Source organism: Dama dama, chromosome X, assembly GCF_033118175.1.
Source record: "Dama dama isolate Ldn47 chromosome X, ASM3311817v1, whole genome shotgun sequence".
Taxonomy (NCBI): Eukaryota; Metazoa; Chordata; class Mammalia; order Artiodactyla; family Cervidae; genus Dama; species Dama dama.
In genome coordinates, this window is record NC_083714.1 from 77,401,283 (window position 1) to 77,417,580 (window position 16,298).

Sequence of the window (16,298 nt, forward strand, 5' to 3'; positions counted from 1 at the left end):
CATTGATAAATATAGTTTGAAACGAGTTCCTTTACAATATATGGGCTATTGGTAGTGTTTTAAATGGAAGAATAATGTGTAATTTTGAACAATATATATTGAGCTTTAAAACTAAATGCAGTATGGGACTTCCCTGGCAGTCCAGTGGTTAAGAACTGTGCCTCCACTGCAGGGGGCATGGTTTCAATCTCTGGTCAGATTGACCCCACACACTGTCCTAATCAGCATAAATGTTTAATGGACAATGTAAAAATTTATATATTGATTGCATCAAGGGAAGAAACTGGCTATTTCACCTAACAATTATAGAAACATCCAGAATACATATTTTATTACTTAAAAAATCTTTATGTGAAGAAATAAGTTCTGACAGGTTTATTTAGCTACAGTATGACAGACCTCTTCCTAGTTCTTCAAACATATCTTGACTTTAATGATTCAAACTCATTAAGGATTTCTACAAGCCCCCATAGCAGAAGGAAGAACTCCTTCCTTTGCATGTACATGGCATTCTGTTTATTCCTTTATAATGGCACTTATTATCTAATGTCTGGTATTATAAGCCATTTCTTGTCTATTTTCTCAAAGAAGGATCTGTCTACTCCTTATTCACCTTTTAGACACTGCTGATATGTTATACCTAGTAGGTCTACTCAATATATCTTTTAACATTTTTCAGTTCTTTCTAATTTACACACTCAAATAAATGATGTAAATATATCTTCTTTTTTAAAATCTTATTTATTTTTTAATTGAAGGATAATTGTGATTTTGTTGTTTCTGTCAAACCTCAACATGAATCAGCCATAGGTATACATCTTCTTAAATAAGCTGATGTCAAGATTTTAAAATAACCATTTCATTATCCTAAATGTGAGGATATTAGTTTGAAGGTCTGCAGTTAGCTCCCAAACAATTAGGGAAATGCAAATAAAAACCATAATGAGATGTTATTTTATTTTTACTAGCATGGCTACCATTAAAAAGTCAGATAATGAGAAGTGTTAGCAAAGATATGGAGAATCAGAACTCTGGTACAATGCAGGTAGGAAAGGAAAATGGTGCAGTCGCTTTGAAAAACAGTCTTGACAGGTCCTCAGGCATTAAACACGGAATTATCACGTGATTCAATAATCCCACTACTAGGTATACACCTAAAAGAAACAAAAAAAATGTCCATTCAAAAATTTGTACACGTTGACTCAGTGGTAAAGAATCCACCTGCCAATGCAGGAGACATGCATTCAATGCCTGATCCAGGAAGATCCCATATGCCACAAAGCAACTAAGCCCCTACACCACAACTATTGAGCCTGTGCTCTAGAGTACAGGAACTGCAACTACTGAGCCCTCACACCACAGCTACTAAAGGCTGTGCACCTAGAGCTGGTGTTCCACAAGAGAAGCCACTGCAATGTGAAGCCCACACACCACAGTGAAGACCCAGCACAGCCAAAAATAAATAAAATAAAATAAAACTTGTACACAAATGTTTATGGTTTATTCAGTTCAGTCACTTAGTCGTGACTGACTCATTGCGACCCCATGAACTGCAGCATGCCAGGCCTCCCTGTCCATCACCAACTGCCAGAGTCTACCCAAACCCATGCCCATTGAGTCAGTGATGCCATCCAACTATCTCATCCTCTGTTGTCTCCTTCTCCTGCCCTCAATCTTTCCCAGCATCAGGGTCTTTTCAAGTGAGTCAGCTCTTCGCATCAGGTGGCCAAAGTATTGGAGTTTCAGCTTCATCATCAGGCCTTCCAATGAACACCCAGGACTGATCTCCTTTAGGATGGGCTGGTTGAATCACCTTGCAGACCAAGGGACTCTCAAGAGTCTTCTCCAACACCATAGTTCAGAAGCATCAATTCTTTGGCGCTCAGCTTTCTTTATAGTCCAACTCTCACATCCATAGATGACTACTGGAAAAACCATAGCCTTGACTAGATGAACCTTTGTTGACAAAGTAATATGTCTGCTGTTTAATATGCTGTCTAGGTTGGTCAGATCTAGTCCCTTAAATCTATTTCTCACTTCTACTGTATAATCTTAAGGGATTTGATTTAGGTCATACCTGAATGGCCTAGTGGTTTTCCCCACTTTCTTCAATTTTAGTCTGAATTTGGCAATAAGGAGTTCATGATCTGAGCCACAGTCAGCTCCCGGTCTTATTTTTGCTGACTGTATGGAGCTTCTCCATCTTTGGCTGCAAAGAATATAATCAATCTGATTTCAGTGTCAACCATCTGGTGATGTCCATGTGTAGAGTCTTCTCTTGTGTTGTTGGAAGAGGTTGCTTGCTATGACCAGTGTGTTCTCTTAGCAAAACTCTATTAGCCTTTGTCCTGCTTCATTTTGTACTCCAAGGCCAAATTTGCCTGTTACTCCAGGTGTTTCTTGAATTCCTACTTTTGCATTCCAGTCCCCTATAATGAAAAGGACGTCTTTTTTGGGTGTTAGTTCTGAAAGGTCTTGTAGGTCTTCATAGAACCATTCAACTTCAGCTTCTTCAGCGTTACTGGTTGGGGCTTGGATTATCGTGATATTGAATGGTTTGCCTTGGAAATGAAGAGAGATCTTTCTGTCGTTTTTGAGAATGCATTCAAGTACTGCGCTTTGGACTCTTGTTGACCATGATGGCTACTCCATTTCCTCTAAGGGAATCCTGCCCACGCTGGTAGATATAATGATCATCTGAGTTAAATTCACCATTCCAGTCCATTTTATTTATTTATTTTTCATTTATTTTTATTAGTTGGAGACTAATTACTTTACAATATTGTAGTGGGTTTTGTCATACATTGACATGAATCAGCCATGGAGTTACATGAATTCCCCATCCCGATCCCCCCTCCCACTTCCCTCTCCAGCCGATTCCTCTGGGTCTTCCCAGTGCACCAGGCCTGAGCACTTGTCTCATGCATCCAACCTGGGCTGGTGATCTGTTTCACGATAGATAATATACATGTTTCAATGCTGTTCTCTCGAAACATCCCACCCTTGCCTTCTCCCACAGAGTCCAAAAGTCTGTTCTGTACATCTGTGTCTCTTTTTCTGTTTTGCATATAGGGTTATCATTACCATCTTTCTAAATTCCATATATATGTGTTAGTATGCTGTAATGTTCTTTATCTTTCTGGCTTACTTCACTCTGTATAATGGGCTCTAGTTTCATCCATCTCATTAGAACTGATTCAAATGAATTCTTTTTAACGGCTGAGTAATATTCCATGGTGTATATGTACCACAGCTTCCTTATCCATTCATCTGCTGATGGGCATCTAGGTTACTCCCATGTCCTAGCTATTATAAACAGTGCTGCGATGAACATTGGGGTGCACGTGTCTCTTTCAGATCTGGTTTCCTCAGTGTGTATGCCCAGGAGTGGTATTGTTGGGTCATATGGCAGTTCTATTTCCAGTTTTTTAAGAAATCTCCCCACTGTTCTCCATAGTGGCTGTACTAGTTTGCATTCCCAACAACAGTGTAAGAGGGTTCCCTTTTCTCCACACCCTCTCCAGCATTTATTGCTTGTAGACTTTTGGATAGCAGCCATCCTGACTGGCATGTCATGGTAACTCATTGTGGTTTTGATTTGCATTTCTCTGATAATGAGTGATGTTGAGCATCTTTTCATATGTTTGTTAGCCATCTGTATGTCTTCTTTGGAGAAATGTCTGTTTAGTTCTTTGGCCCATTTTTTGATTGGGTCATTTATTTTTCTGGAATTGAGCTGCAGGAGTTGCTTGTATATTTTTGAGATTAATCCTTTGTCTGTTGCTTCATTTGCTATTATTTTCTCCCAATCTGAGGGCTGTCTTTTCACCTTGCTTATAGTTTCCTTTGTTGTGCAAAAGCTCCAGTCCATTTTAGTTCGCTTGTTCCTAGAATGTCGACGTTCACTCTTGCCATCTCCTGTTTGACCACTGCCAATTTGCCTTGATTCATGGACTTTCATTCCAGGTTCCTATGCAATGTTGCTCTTTACAGCATCAGACCTTGCTTCTATCACCAGTCACATCCACAACTGGGTATTGTTTTTGCTTTGGCTCCATCCCTTCATTCTTTCTGGAATTATTTCTCCACTGATCTCCAGTAGCAAATTGGGAACCTACTGACCTGGGGAGTTCCTCTTTCAGTATCCTATGATTTTGCCTTTTCATACTGTTCCTGGGATTCTCAAGGCAAGAATACTGAAGTGGTTTGCCAGTCCCTTCTCCAGTGGACCACATTCTGTCAGACCTCTTCACCATGACCCGTCTGTCTTGGGTGGCCCCACACATTATGGCTTAGTTTTACTGAGTTAGACACAACTGTGGTCCTGTGATCAGATTGGCTAATTTTCTGTGATTATGGCTTTAGTGTGTCTGCCCTCTGATGCCCTCTTGCAACACCTACCATCTTACTTGGGTTTCTCTTACCTTGGACCTGGGTTATCTCTTCACGTCTGCTCCAGTAAAGCACAGCCACTGCTCCTTACCTTGGACGAGGTCGCCCCTCCTGACCTTGAATGTGGAGTAGCTCCTCTTGGCCCTCCTGCGCCTGTGCAGCCGCCGCTCCTTTACATGGGGTTGATCCTCTCGGCTGCAGCCCCTGACCTCCGACGTGGGTTAGCTCCTTTTGGCCACTCCTGCACCATCGCAGCCATGCCAAAGCCTTTGACTGTGTGGATCACAATAAACTGTGGAAAATTCTGAAAGAGATGGGCATACCAGACTACCTGACCTGCGTCTTGAGAGACCTATGTGCAGGTCAGGAAGCAACAGTTAGAACTGGATGTGGAACAACAGACTGGTTCCAAATAGGAAAAGGAGTACTCAAGGCTGTATATTGTCACCCTGCTTATTTAACTTCTATGCAGAGTACATCATGAGGAACGCTGGGCTGGAAGAAGCACAAGCTGGAATCAAGATTGCCGGGAGAAATATCAATAACCTCATATATGCAGATGACACCACCCTTATGGCAGAAAGTGAAGAGGAACTATAAAGCCTCTTGATGAAAGTGAAAGAGGAGAGTGAAAAAGTTGGCTTAAAGCTCAACATTCAGAAAACTAAAATCATGGCATCTGGTCCCATCACTTCATGTGAAATAGATGGGGAAACAGTGGGGCTGACTTTATTTTTTCAGGCTCCAAAATCACTGCAGATGGTGACTGGAGCCATGAAATTAAAAGACACTTACTCCTTGGAAGGAAAGTTATGGCCAACCTAGATAGCATATTAAAAAGCAGAGACATTACTTTGCCTACAAAGGTCCTTCTAGTCAAGGCTATGGTTTTTCCAGTGGTCATGTATGGATGTGAGAGTTGGACTGTGAAGAAAGCTGAGCGCCAAAGAATTGATGCTTTTGAACTTTGGTGTTGGAGAAGACTCTCGAGAGTCCCTTGGATTGCAGGGTGATCCAACCAGTCCATCCTAAAGGAGATCAGTCCTGGGTGTTCATTGGAAGGACTGATGCTGAAGCTGAAATTCAATATATGTTGTCCACCTCATGCAAAGAGTTGACTCACTGGAAAAGACCCTGATGCTGGGAGGGATTGGGGGCAGGAGGAGAAGGGGACGACAGAGGGTGAGATGGCTGGATGGCAACACTGACTCGATGGACATGAGTTTGGGTAAACTCTGGGAGTTGGTGATGGACAGGGAGGCCTGGCATGCTGCGATTCATGGGGTCGCAAAGAGTCGGACACGACTGAGCGACTGAACTGAACTGAAATGAACTGAGCTAGATTCGTCATAATTTTCCTTCCAAGGAGTAAACGTTTTTTAATTTTATGGCTTCAGTCACCATCTGCAGTGATTTTGGCGCCCACGAAAATAAAGTCTGTCACTATTTCCACTGTTTCCCAGTCTATTTGCCTTGAAGTGGTGGGACCAGATGCCATGATCTTCGTTTTCTGAATGTTGAGCTTTAAGCCAACTTTTTCCACTCTCCTCTTTCACTTTCATCAAGAGGCTCTTTAGTTCTAGCGTTACTCATAATAGCCAAACGGTAGAAACAATCCAAATGTCCATCAACTGATGAGTGAACAAACAAACTGTAGTGTATTTGTACAATGGAATGTTATTCAGCCATTAAAAAGAATGTATGTTTTCAAGGTTTACTCTTGTCATAGCGAGAGTAAACCTTGAAAACATGCATTATGAAAGAGGCCAGACACGAAAGACCACTTATTGTATGGTTCTAATCATGTGTCATGTGAAATGTCCAGAACAGGAACTAAAAATAGTAGATTAGTGGCTTCCAGGAGCTGAGAAGTGGAGGAGGGTGTCAAAAGGGAAAAGGGGGTAATAGTTAAAGAGTATGGACTTTTGAGGGAGTGATGAAAATGTTCTAAAATTGTGTTGATGCACAACTCTATAAGTAAACTAAAAACCCACTGTGTTGTATACTTTAAGTGATTGAATTCTATGGTATAGTAACTATTTCTCAATAAAGCTGTTAATACAAACCCCACTTTATCCTAAACCCTGAGAACACTAGTTTGTAAGCTTACTATTAGTCCTAGACAACTGCTTTTTGTAACAAAGCAAATGAAACAGCATAGTAAACTAACACATGTGCTCAGTCACTTCAGTAGTGTCCAACTCTTTGTGACCCCATGGACTGCAGCCCATCAGGCTCCTCTGTCTATGGGATTCTCCAGGAAAGAAAACTGGAGTAGGTTGCCATGCCCTCCTCCAGGGGATCTTCCCAACCCAGGGATAGAACTAGCATCTCCTGCCTTTCCTTTATTGTAGGTGAATTCTTTACCACTGAGCCACTGGGGAAGCCTGAAGTGGTGGCATTTAAACAAACAATCCTAGTCACTTCAATGGTTTATTATTCAGCTTTACTTGTTCACTTGGTTTTCCCTAAATTTTATTTTCTTACCATTTTTCTTTCTCTTTACTATATGGGTAACTTGTCATCTCAGAAATCAATGTCGTTAAATTTTTCATTGGCCAATACCAGTAAATGACACTTTCTTAATAAAAGAGGGAAACAGAAACCAGGGCTCCTGCTTATATCTGTGCAGGCTGTGTGCTGCACTACTCCAGAGGATGTCATTTATATAGACCACAATGTCAATGGTTCCTCCTAGAACTGGGCAAAGTCATAGCCTTGATAAAATACTCTTTGGTTTCATTGCCATTATCCAATCATCTAGGGTGTAGTTTGGCTTACTGCTTCTCCTCATATCCACTCCACAACATATTGACTGGTATGTCATTGCTACTGATAAGTTTCCTAAATTCATTCTTATTTCATTCTCACTGTCACTGCCCTGGTTTCATTACACATTTTCCTTTTGTCAATTGTTGCAATAGTTTCCTAAGTAATATACCTCCTATTTTCCACTATATCCTTCATACCACAAGCAGAATTTTCTTCTAAAGATATAATTATGCCTTTCCCTGTACCAAAAGCTCACAGTGCTTCCAGTTAGCTGTAAAGTCCACAGTTCTTACCCTGTCATTCAAAGTCTATCATAACCTCAGTATAACTTACTTTTAAAACCTCATTTTTAACCAGTTCTTTCCCATGTTCCATACTACAACCAAATAGGTCTGTTCTCTTCCTCAAACCTCTTGGATTTTGCTGTCTCCATATCTCAGATCATGTTCTCTCTTCTTTATCATGTCTTTTTCATTCATTTCCATCTATTTAAATTCTATTCTTTCCTTAAGGGCCTACCTTAATGTTACCATCTCCTGTGTGTCTTCTCCCATCCTTCTTGGCAGAATGAATAGACCTTTATTCAACAGTCTTATATTATTTTGTTGTTCTTGTTGTTCTTGTTGTTCAGTCGCTAAGTTGTGTCTGACTCTTTGCAACCCCATAAACTGCATGACACCAGTCTCCCCTGTCCTTCACTATCTCCCAAAGTTTGCTCAAACTGATGTCCATTGAGTTGGTTATACCATCCAACCTTCTTATCCTCTGTCATCCCTTTCTCCTCTTGCCCTCAATCCTTTCCAGCATCAGGGTCTTTTTCAATGAATTGGCTCTTCATATCAGGTGGCCAAAGTATTAGAGCTTCAGTTTCAGCATCAGTCCTTCCAATGAAACATGTATATCTATGGCTGAGTTCCTCTGCTGTTCACCTGAAACTATTACAACCTTGTTAATTGGCTATACTCCAATACAAAATAAAAAGTTAAAAAGTAAACAAAAAATATCTTTTTGTAGAAGCTGTTTGATGGTTTCTTTAGATAAAAAGACTCACAACAGAAAATATAAGGAGTAAGTGAATGCGTGAAATTGAGGATAAATAATAAGAAAAGATAATCTTGATAGCATTTATAAACCAAAGTATTTCTTTTTGCAAAGAAATTGTAGCAAATCCAAAGTTAAGATCATTTTATATTCATGTTTGCTCATATTTTCACAACTGTAATATGTATGATTGTGGTCACAACATTTCCCACATTATTCATACTTCAGCTGCCTTGACAACATTTCTTATTCTAAGACTAGGTCCTAATGGAGCCAGGCAGTTTGTAAAGGAAAAAATGAAGACAAATTTACAATTTTAGTTTCAAAGATTAATGCCCTTTGTGGCAATATTAAACTAATATTTATTAGATTATATGAAAAATTTTGTCAACATTGCATTTTGGCAAGTCAAGTCCTGCCACTTCTATGAAATTCGCACTGCTCTGTCATTTTATTAAAATAAATGTGTACCTCTTGGATAATAAAGATATAACTATTTCATTTCACTAACAAATACTTTTTTGCACATAAGTTTATGTAATATAAACATTTCAGAGTTCTTTTAGGAGAAATAACACATGACATATAGTACTTTTAATCTCTCTCAGCTTCATCACTATTTAACATCTATGGCAAAGGTCAAACCAACTTTTTAGTAGGTCTAAATGCCTAGAAACAGACAGGCATAAATATATGGAGCAAAGCATCCATGTTTGTGCAGGAAATGTGCCTTGAGGGCAGGATTTCCAGCTGAGAAAATCTGACGGATTGTGAATCCTAACCTCATGTCACTCTTAGATAAGGACATCTTTGCCAGTGATGCAAGCTTTGGTATAATTTTTTTGGAAGAGGAAAAACATACAAAACATTCATTTCCAGGCATTTAAAAAAGACATCTCTGAGCCAACTTGGAACATATGAAATGTCTCAAAATAGAATGAAGATGAAAGCTTTATTTATATTTCCTTTAACTGTTTTCAAAACATATAAACAAAAGATATTCCAACTGAATATTCATTAATATTACTCATTAATTTTATTTAAGAATTGTTCCATGTATTGTGATGAATGCTGCAGTGGACTCAAAGATGATTAGAAAAACACATAAGTTTTGTTCTCTATGTACTTTTAATCTGATTGGTGGGGTAGGAAAAGTCAGAACTAACTATAACTTAAGACTGAAATTAGTAAGTGCCCTCAAAAATAGTCTAAAGCAGAATTGGGTTTGCACTAGACATATTTTTCATCCAATTTGGGGTACTACCTCATACCAATCTATGGTTCTGATGATTCTGTTCATTATTGTGACACCTTGCCCCACCTCAGTTCTCTTCCCCCAGGGTGACCATGTGACACTAGCTGATCAACTTGATTAGCCTGTCCTGTGCCATAGGCCTATATATGGGGGCGTGATAAAGTCGGGTGTCTGAAATATTTTCCCTTCCTCTCTTCAGATTTATTATCTACCTTTTTCTATCCTACTCTAAACCCCAGAAGGCTGAACTTTATCAAATATATTAATGGACTTCTTTGTCCTCTGTTTTCTTGTTGGGTTTAGCCAATGAGGAGCTTCAAGAAATTAATACAAGGGAGGAAAATGAGGCCATCCAAGGTATTTGTTCCTGTGTTTTTTTCCTTTGCAAGGTTGCTGTGCAATTGGCTACATCCCTCTACTGAAGTCACAGCACATGCCAGGTGACCTTTATACAGCTCCCCTCTCTGGGCTCAAGTTAACTCTTCCCATCTCTTATCTCTTCTGCTCCAGAGAGGATAACAGCTTTTCTCAGTTGTAATTGCTGCAGAATTCTTTGCAGGTTTCCCCAAACTCTGGCAACAAATTGTACAGGTTGAGTGTGTCCTCAGTTCCTGCTGGGACCCTGGTAGATAGAAACAGTCAGAGTCTTCCTTTATATATGGAGGTAGAGAAGAGAGAGAGAGAGAAACAGCTTATGACATTGTCTGAGCCTCAGGATCCAGTCATGGTTAAATCATCTCTATCCCTTGGGTATTCCACTCACGTGAACAAATAAATTCACCTTTTGCTTGAACTAGTCTGAGTTAGGATTCTGTCACTTGCAACTAAAATAGTCCTGAATAATACAGGGCTTAAAAATAAAAAGCTGTATCACCCAGTTTGGGAGATCAATAAAGCTTGCATAAAATGGATGGCACCTGAGAGGGATTATGAAGGAAATGTGACTTTTACAGCAAAGATAGGAAAAGAAAATTCTTTACAGTGAGAGAAAACTATTTGAATGAAGATATGGAGGCATGAAAATGATCATGGGGTAGTGAAGTTGACCAGTTTTGCTGGACCATATAGTATAGATAGTGGTGAAGTAGTGATAGATAAATCGGGAAGGTTAGATTAGGGCTTGACTTGACTAAAATATTTGGGATGAAGTCGGGGCATAGATTTCTTAGATGTAGCAGTGGCAGTTCTCTCCATGAGACAGCATGATTTAAATGTCATCTTCAGGTAGATTCAGTTCAGTTCAGTTGCTCAGTTATGTCTGAATCTTTGCAACCCCATGAACTGCAGCTTGCCAGGCCTCCCTGTCCATCACCAACTCCCAGAGTTTACTCAAACTTGTGTCCGTTGAGCGGAGGGCTTTATTTCTTTTACTAGCTACCTTTTGCTGAATAAGAAATCACTTTAAAAATTAGTATCTTAAAACAATAAATATTTATTACTTTACAGTTTCTGTGGATAAAGAATTAGGAGCAGCTTCCCTGACTAGTTCTGTTTTGAGGTCTTTCATGAGGTTGCAGTCAAGATGGCAACTGAGGCTGCAGGGCATCTGAAGCTTAACTGGGAATGGAAGATCCACTTCCAAGGAGGTCCACTCTCTCACATAGCTTCTGGGAGGAGGCGTTGGTTCCTTGCTCCCTGTGGACAGAGTTACTGGCATATTGAGCTCTCTTTAGTTGTTTGAGTGTTTCATGAATTGACAGCTGGATTTTCACAGAGAGTGATCCTAGACAGAGTAAGGTGGAAACTGCAATGTCTTAAATGGCCTGTCCTCTGAAGTCCACAAAATTCTATTTGTACACAGGTCAGCCATAACTGAGCATACACACACACACACACAGCCAATTTCATGTGGGAAAGAACTGCACAAGTCCATGACTGCCAGGATATGGGACCCATTGGGGTCATTTTGGAGACTGGCCACAGCAGTTTCAACCTTTCTATCTTGATTTGTTGTTGTTCAGTCACTCAGTTGCGTCTGACTCTTTGTGATCCTGTGGACTGCAGCATGCCAGGCTTCACTGTCCTTCACTATCTCCCAGAGTTTGCTCAAATCCATGTCCATTGAGTCTATGATGCCATCGAACCATCTCATCCTCTGTCACCCCCTTTTCCTCCTGCCTTCAATCTTTCCCATCATCAGAGTCTTTTCCAGTAAGTCAGCTCTTCACATCAGATGGAAGCTTCAGCTTCAAGTGTTAGTCCTTCCAATGAATATTCAGGGTGATTTCCTTTAGGATTGACTGGTTTGATCACCTTGCTGTCCAAGAGACTCTCAAGAGTCTTATCCAGCACCACAGTTCAAAAGCATCAGTTCTTCGGCGCTTAGCCTTTATGGTCTTACTTTCACATCCATACATGACTACTGGAAAAACCAAAGCTTTGACTAGATGGACCTTCATCAGGAAAGTGATGTCTCTGCTTTTTAACAGTCTGTCTAGGTTGGTCATAACTTTCCTTCCAATGAGCAAGTGTCTTTTAATTTCATGGCTGCAGTCACCATCTGCAGTGATTTTGGAGCCCAAGAAAATAAAGTCTGTCACTGTTTCCATTGTTTCCCCATCTATTTGCCATGAAGTCATGGGACCAGATGCCATGGTCTTAGTTTTTTGAATGTTGAATTTTAAGCCAGCTTTTTCACCCCCCTTTTTCACTTTCATCAAGAGGCTTTTTAGTTCCTCGTCACTTTCTGCCATAAGAGTGGTGTCATCTGCATATCTGAGGTAATTGATATTTCTCCTGGCAATCTTGATTCCAGCTTGTGCTTCATCCAGCCCAGCGTTTCTCATGATGTATTCTGCATATAAGTTATATAAGCAGGGTGGTAATATATTGCCTTGACTTAACTCCTTTCCAATTTGGAACCAGTCCATTGTTCCATGTCCGGTTCTAACTGTTGCTTCTTGACCTACAAACAGGTTTCTCATGAGGCAGTTAAGTGGTCTGGTATTCCCATCTCTTTCAGAATTTCCCACAGTTTATTGTGATCCACACAGTCAAAGGTTTTAGCATAGTCAATTAAGCAGAAGTAGATGTTTTTCTGGAATTCTCTTGCTTTCTCTATGATCCAAAGGACGTTGGCAATTTGATCTCTGGTTCCTCTGCCTTTTCTAAATCCAGTTTGTACATCTTGAAGTTTTCAGTTCATGTACTGTTGAAGCCTAGCTTGAAAGATTTTGAGCATTACCTTGCTAGCATGTGAAATGAGTGCAACTGTGTGGTCAGGTGAACATTCTTTGGCATTGCCTTTCTTTGAGTTTGAAATGAAAACTGACCTTTTCCAGTCCTGTGGCCACTGCTAAGTTTTCCAAATTTGCTGACATATTGAGTGCAACATTTTGACAGCATCATCTTTTAAGATTTGAAATACCTCGGCTGGAATTCCATCACCTCCACTAGTTTTGTTTGTAGTATTGCTTCCTAAGGCCATTTCACTTCACACTCTAGAATGCTTGGCTCTAGGTGAGTGAACCACTGTTGTTATCCAGGTCATCAAGATGCTTTTTGTACAGTTTTTCTGTGTATTCTTGCTACTTCTTATTGTCTTCTGCTTCTGTTAGGTCCATACCATTTCTGTCCTTTATTGTGCCCGTCTTTGCATGAAATGTTCCCTTGGTATCTCTGATTTTCTTGAAGCAATCTCTAGTCTTTCCCATTCTATTGTTTTCCTCCATTTCTCTGCATTGGATGAAAACCTGTAGTTTGTATACTGGTGTAAGGAAATTAGGACTGCAACTGAGGATTCACCATTAAGACAGATGATTTCATATGTTTTGATAGTTCTGTAACATTTCTCACAGAGTCTTTGATATCATGTCTATATTGGGACCATTGTTTGGAGCATTTTGAATGCTAGGCTGAACTGGCATCGGTTGTTTTATATTTAATCACTTCATGATGATATGTTAATAAGTTATTAATATATCACTTAGATCTCCAAACTTAATATTAAAAATTATAGCAACCAGCATTGCAGTAGTAGTTTCCTAACAGTAAAGAAATGGGCAAAAAAGATTGAGATACAGTTCTCCAGAGATATTCAAAATATAATAGCTTCTTCAAACCACCTGGAATAACTTGACTACAAACTGGGCTGAAGGCAAAGGTAAACAGGTTATCTCTTTAGATCTGTTTTCATCCTATGACTTCTTGATCACTACTTAAATTTGAATTGTAATAATATTTGAATTGACTTCCCATTTGCTCCCTGGGTAAAGAATCCTCCTGCAGTTCAGGAGATGCAGGTTTGATCCCTGGGTCAGGAAGAGCCCTTGGAGTAGAGCATGGCAACCCACTCCAGTATTCTTGTCTGGAGAATCCCATGGACAGGAGGAAACTGGTGGGCTATAGTCCATAGATTTACAGAGTCAAACATGAATGAAGCGACTAAGCATGCATGTAATATTTGAATGCTCATAATAAAATTCTCTTTCAGCTGTAATTTTTGGGTGGAGAAATAGTTTGCAGAGAGCCATCTGTAATTGTCTTTTATTTTGCAGGGTCCACAGGTGTTTAGAAATCTTTTTATTGAAACTGTTTTGGTAGCAATACTCACACAGGCTACCTGAGGAAAACAAGGTGTCATTGTAAGGGTACACTGGAGTCTGCTGGAACTGAAGGATTAAAAAAAAAAGTCAACCTGGGACAGACACCACAAGTCTTTCTTCACAAGGGCAGGAACTTGCACTTGCCCTCATGGCAACTGTACTTCTCTTTGCAGGTCTGCTCTACCTTCCTTTCTCTTTACCAATCAACTTCCTTTGGTACTTATCTTGATTATGGCCATAAACAAGATGGATGTTTTACACAATGACTGATCCAGCCCATTTCACATCAAGACAAATCTCAATACTTCTTTCAGCTTCTCATATACTATAAGTTTATCTGTGTCATTTGTTTAGAATTTCCTGAATAAGGAATCTGGTTGGTCCAGGTTATCTTTTTAAAACAGACCTCAAGTCTAGGCATAAATCTTGGCAAGCCATGGATTCTCTTGGGTCAGCTTTATTCTTTTTCCTCCAGTCAACTGTGGTTAGAGGCTTGAAGTCAACTGGTATTTAAGACATGATTGTTGTCTTTTGGCGGGGATGTAGGAGGGGTATTTTCCAGGAGAAGGTACAGTGCCAATGGTAGACATAGATACTATAGAAATACAGAGATAATTCTTGCTTTTTGGTAGGCATTTCATATATTTCTCTCTAAACTCCTAATCTATTCTGATAGATAATATACAATATGGCTCAAATAACCTCATCATATTCAAACTTGTCACCAAATCAGTCCAAACATGAAATGATTCTATTTTTAATGTTCTGAGTCATACATAGACTTAAAAAAACATTATCCTTGAAGATCAGAGAAAATAACAAGCTCTGAATCTTAGGTTATTCAACAATATCCTGTAAAGACCAATTTAAAATGCTTTTGTGTTTAGATAAAACATGAATGTATTATAGTAAAATCAGACTGTACTAATAAAACACAAATGATAGGAAAGACTACTAGTACAACATAAAGAATATTTTAAATTTTTGCTATGAACATTTATGTTGTAAATTCTGATGTGAGGTTTTTGTCAACAAATCTGGAGGGGATAGCTCACCCTTTAAGATTCATTATCTCTTTAAATATGAATTTTTTCTTATCAAAATGAAAAATCAAATAAAATTAAATGGGAAGTCATCTTATATTGCAGAGTTCCATGTGCTTGCCTGAACTTTTTACTTTGTGCAACCATATACGGAATTTGCTACATTCAAACTTTGGGGATAATAAAACAGAAGAACACAAATTATTTTACTGAATGATGAAATGCAAATGATCAGTGTTGATACTTAATCTTTTCAGTGTGTATGCTTGAGTATGTTTAGACAATTCTAATTAACTGGATGTTAGTTTGATAAGATACAGGGAAACTTAGCAATCAGGCCACTTAATATTCAGTTTAATTATGTTGGTAGCACTTCTATTTGCTCCTAATGCCAAGGATTCATTGGTGAAATGAACGCCTATTTTGTGGTCTGTTATGAAGAAATGTTTAACCCAGTGTTTGATTTACCCTATTAAATCTCCTTTGTAGAATGTGCTTGTTCATCCATGCAGAATTGGGTATGCTGCTTTCTGTTACTATGACATTACAATTAAACAGCTAAAAGAAGAACAGTAAGACTTTCTGTAAAGGTTCATGAAATTCCCACAAAACTATTTATAGTTTATTATTTTGTTTTTGTTTTGTAAGGACTATGAAAAAATGCAAATGCATTCTGATAATTTCTGTATCAAAGAAACTGACAAATAGTTACTACGAATAATCACTTTGTTAATAATACTAGCACTTAAAACATATTTCTGATATAGCAGAAATGATTCCTGTGATTACATGGATTATTTTTTAAAGATAGAAATGAACACGAACTCAAAGTACCCAAATTATACCAGAGAAAAATGGATGTAATAATATTTGTACTATTTTGAAATGGAAAAGTCTAAGTTGACTTTGTCTGGGTATACTGTAAGACTCAGAGGGTTTGTATGCTCAAAAATACTACTTTGTGTAATATCAGGTTGTTCTCCAGTAAACTGGACTTTCTCCACTTTTAGCTATTTTTTTTTTGTCCTGAATACTTGTGTTTGTGAACTTCTATTACCACACAACAACAGGCTTAGACTGAAAACTTTTAATTCAAAGCAAGACCTAACACTAGTTCTTCATTTTAAAAATTCTCCTTTGTAAGTCTGGAACTTGTAGCAAGATACTAATAATCGACTTCTGAACTGTTACTCCTTTTTTTTTTTTTGAGGGATGTTTAGAGCTATACACTCATACAGACACAGTTATTTT